Raw genomic sequence first — 5,149 nt, 5'->3', positions numbered from 1 at the left:
TGGATCTCAGTGCGGTATTTGTCCCGAAACAGCCGGTGCACATCGTCTATCAATTTGTCTACATATGTCAGTGTTAGTATCTTCTGAAAACCAACCACAAACACCAGCTCAAACTGGTTGTCCAGTTTGTACTTGAGTGTGAGGGCCTCATGGGTGAAGGAGTTGTTACCTCCCCGTTCCTGCAGCAGCATGGAACGGATCAACGCGTTAACGGGCCCGGTGCATGAGTCGTTCACGCCCTGGAAGCACCAGAGCACAAGGCCGCCCTTGGAGAAAATGGTGAAGAAGTCGAGCATGGTGGCAGCGGGAGAGGAGCTGGGACCGGCGCCGGGACCTTGGGCCGAGATCGCCGCCGCTTCCTGCTGCCTATAAGGTTAATTTTTATTTGATCTTTTAATTTCTTAGTCCACAGCAAAGCTTACAAGAAGAAAGTGAGGCTTCCTATGAAGGGTTTGGACTCAGGTCAGCAAATTGGAAGAGTTCCAGACCATCAGAATTAAGGGTCAGTTGGATCCTTCACTCTTCTCCTGCTTACACTGCTGCTGGCCTTCCCTAACACAAGTTGTGATGCCTGAAACCCAGAAACATCAGCACAGTAAGCTTCAGGATGAAAGAGAAATACAGGCTGGTGGATGGGCAGGTTCCTTGCACTCAGGAGATGGATGCCACAGCTGTCTCCTCCTCCACTCTGATGCTGATCACCCCAGAGAACACACCTGTTCCTGAAACACTGAGTCTTCTCCAGAGTCTTCAGAAGACCTGCCCCTCCTCCACTACCACCAAAATCACTCCATCAAGCAAATCAGGTGAAGCTTACAGCAGCCAAGCAGAAGATCAAAGCATCTTGCAGGTCCATCCAGATCTTGAGTTTTTGCTTATTTACGCACGAGAGAAGAGGGTGGCAGGGCTGGTGAAGTTTCTGAGTGTCAAGGATGCAACCAAAGAGCCTATCATAGTGGCAGAAATCCTGAAAAGTGTCATCAAAGAGCACAGGGACTATGTCCCTGCGATCTTCAGGAACACTTGTGAATGCGTGGATGTGGTGTTTGGCATTGAAGTGAAGGAAGTGGACCCTGTTAGCCACTCCAATGTGCTTGTCAAAGCACTAGACCTCACCTATGACATGGGCTGAGTGATGAACACAGCATGCCCAACACTGGCCTGTTGATACTTGTCCTGGGCAATATCTTCATGGGGGAAGCTGCAATCCTGAGGAGAAAATCTGGCAGATGTTGAGAGAGACTGAGTTGTATGGAGACAAGAAGGGTTTCATCTGTAGGGATCACAAGAACTCTTTACCAGAGAATCAGTGCAGAAGCAGTGCCTGGCGTGTTGGTGGGTGCCCACAAGTGATGCACCATGCTATGAGTTCCTGTAGGGTCAGGAGCCTGTGCTGAAACCACCAAGATAAAATTCCTGGAGTTTTTCTCCAGGGTAAATGGGGTAGTGCCACTGCCTTCTCATCCTTGCATAGGGAAGCTTGGAAAGATGTAACAGACAGAGCCCATCCTGTAATAGCCATCAGGGATGGTGCCACTGGCCAGGCCCAGACACATCCTGAGCCAAGCACAGTGGCATCTCCTGTTTTCTGGAAGGTCCCAGGCAGATACTTCACTGTGATTGAAGAAGGAAGTCAAAATTGTAAGTGGTAAAGAAATATTGCTTCTTTTCTTTTTGTTAATTTTCAAATGTTCCTCTTACAAGGGTTACTAGCTTCAAAATTTAGATTCATTAATTACATTGGCTATTCATTTATTGCAGTTTATCAGGTTTAACAATAAAATTTTTGCTCTTCTAAAAGACAAATTGAAGAATCTTTCTTCTCACGTTTTGATCTAGAACAAAGCAATGTAGCCTTGGAACACAAGTCTCCTTAGAAATGTGAAAGAACCTAGTACTAAAATAGGTATCAATAAGTACAAGAATATTGTAAGTGATGATTAACTCTGGGATTCTCTTAGTTTATCATTCTGTAAAATAAAGATATATATCTCAGAAAGTTTTAAGACATTATTATCTATGTGGATATGGTAAGATACCTAAATCTGCCCATTCTTTGCTGAAATGATTTCCATAAATTACTAAGAATCAGGTTTTACTGTGTGCACAGGTGTGATTCATTGTTTGGTGGGAAACTATGCGTGTGAAATTGAAGACTTTTGTATGTTTCTAATTACAGAAGAATGCGTGATCTTGTAATGATTTCCACACCATATAAAAACCCCATAGCAAGTACACATCTGGACACACACCTACACATAGGACTATGTATGAACTCTCTAACATAAACATGCATGCACATATTCGTATTTATACATTTGCACATGATAGCCGCTTAGTCTCATACACATGTTCAGCTATTAAAAGTCATTTAAAATGTTTTGAAGAACTTTTTACCTGATTTGGAATACGGTGAACTCTTACTTTCCTCTGGACACTGAGCTATTTTCACCAATATTGAGGGGCAAGCCTTCTGAGGTTTGGCTGCCTTTCAGGTTGTGGCTGAATAAACTGATCTATTTATGCATTTCATTTTGAAATGTACTAATTGCTTTTATTAGATTTCAGCCCCTACTTTTCTCTTTAAGAATTTGATTAATCTTAAAAGCATGTAGGGAAAGATGCATATCAAGCTATAACTTTAATTTTTCCTTTAAAAATATGGTCAATCATCAACTTTCCAAAAAAAGAATAAGTAGTTATTAGCTACATATATCTCCCATTAGGAGTTTAGATAAATGTGTAATGATTTTATCACCTCCAAACTTTATGCCTTTATTTTACTGGCTGCTGTGATTTCATAGGTTTTTATTTCATGATTCTTCACTCTATGTCAAGTATGCTACATCTTCTGATCTTCCTCAGGCAAAGGCACAGCTGGACACAGCTGGGCAGGTTGTCAGCTAGACAACTTTATATGGTGTCTACACCTGTCTGGCAGGTCTCTGAGACTTGGTACCAGGCCACTGGAAATTTGAGTAGAGGGAAGAATTTATAAAAACAACTTATTTTGTGCATCTGCTATTTATGTATTTTAGAAGCTGAACTTTAAGAAGCATGAAACTTGATTTATCAGCTTTTCTTTCCCCAAACACCTGTTTAGAGATGAGATGGGGAGTCCATAGAAGAAAAAAAATAATGGCAAAGATCACTATAGTTTGTGTGTAAGCCAACTCTATAATAATAGTCTGGTTCCTAAGTGCAGTGACTTCCACGATTTCTTAAGGACCTCTGATCTCGCATTGGCTGAGGGATTTTCATGCTTTTTTGGCTTTCTACTTTTCTTTTCTTTCTTTCTTTTTTTTTTCATTTTATGTATTGGTGCAGTGTCTCACTGTACAGCTCGAACTCAAGGTGATTCCCCCTGTTTTCAGCCTCATCAGTTCTGGGATTACAGGCATGTGCCACCACAACCAGACTCAGTCGCTGGCTTAGTGTGCCCTGGGGGTGGGGCCGGTGCAGCATGCATGGGATGGAGGATCAAACCCTGGTTCCTGCACTTGCCAAAGCAGGCGCTTAGTCTGCTGAGCTATCTTGCCGGCCTAGCTTTCTCCGTTTCTAAATCTTGAATGTTTGGATAGGATGAGTTCCACCATGCACATTCTAGAATCTACAGTTTCCTTCCCTCTAAGTCCTTGTTTCATATTTATTAGCTTCTGTCTGATGATGAGTGATCCATGAATGCTCTAACCTGAAGGCACACGAACCAGAGTCCTCTCATGTTTTATTGGCAATTGACTTTCATTAAAAGTAGGCTTTGAAACTGTATCTAGCGGTTCTTCTGTTATCCTAATTTAAATTGTTAATAAGTTGACACCTTAGACAGGGCTCTCCCGGTTTCAGAAGCACACAGATGCTAACAGTAGCACCAAATAAGCATGAGCCAAGAGCCTGCTTGACACAGTATATTTAGCTTCAGAGTTTTGAGAAGGAAATAGTTCTATAGTTGGTATGAATTTTATAATTGAATAAGTGAATATTTTTGGTTTCTAACTTTAAATAAAAAAGGATAGTTGAACATTCATTGTTGTGAAGACGCCCAACATGAGTATGTTTGCAGTATCTTGGTCGGTGTTAACGACCGTGGTGGTAGAGGGGGGTTAAAGAGTCATGATTTCCCTGTTCTCTTTGCAGACTTTGTTTCTAGTTACAGAGAATGTCTGGTGGTTTAGAAGACTTTTACGAAGTAGATAAATGTGAAGTAGGTAAATTAATTTTTCAGAGTAGGGGTTTCGGTACTAATTTCATTTGTACAGATAGTTGTTTTCTACCTGTTTTATTTTTTCTTCTATTTTGGCCTGGTAGGTTAGTGGATGTGGGAAGGAGGTAGCAAAATTCCTGAGATCAAATACTATTTCTAGGTAGCTGCTTTCTTTCCTGTGAATTTAGTGCTAATCCTCTTAGTTATAATCTTTCCAGTTGAATATATAGCTCCATTCTCCTCGCTGAGAATGCCAAATATCATTTCAAAGTGATTAAAACCCTGGTAATAAAAACTTTCCAATAACATTCTCACTTTATGACTATTTCTTTGGATGATCTAAAGATGAAGAAGCAATAAATGTGTGGGCTTTGACTATTAAGTATTGAGGGACTTTAATAATTTGCGATTAATATTTATAAAACGTTTATGGGCAAGATAGCTAATGTTTAATGAGAATGTCTCAAATTACATTAGTGTTATTAGATTAATCCAAATAATAGTAAGATATAAATTATGCATTTTCTCATTGATCCTTGACAAGTTTGGATATGGAAATATGACGGATGGTAGGAATCTTTGTGGACTTTGGAGTCATTCCAGTAAGGGATTTAATAAAGACTTGAGGCTTATTTGTCATGGAAGCTTCAGAAAGGTGATTGTACTCAGAAAGCTCTTCTCCTATTTAGTAATTTAATAATTCCTCACTTACCCAATTTTTTAAAGTACTAATGATATATTGTGCAAGTCCCTAGCATAATGATTGAACATTATGATAATAATAACAGTCAGATAATAACTAAAAGGAATAAACTAAATACAATATGAAACTAATGCTGACATTTTCTTAAAACGTGTATTCTATCTACACAATATCAAAGTATTTTATTTTGCCATCTCTTAGTAAAAGCTGAGATGTTTAAGTAAGAGTTGCTTTATATTCTAGGA

Source organism: Octodon degus, unplaced genomic scaffold (assembly GCF_000260255.1).
Source record: "Octodon degus isolate 3935 unplaced genomic scaffold, OctDeg1.0 scaffold00011, whole genome shotgun sequence".
NCBI lineage: Eukaryota > Metazoa > Chordata > Mammalia > Rodentia > Octodontidae > Octodon > Octodon degus.
This window is presented reverse-complemented; position numbering follows the sequence as displayed.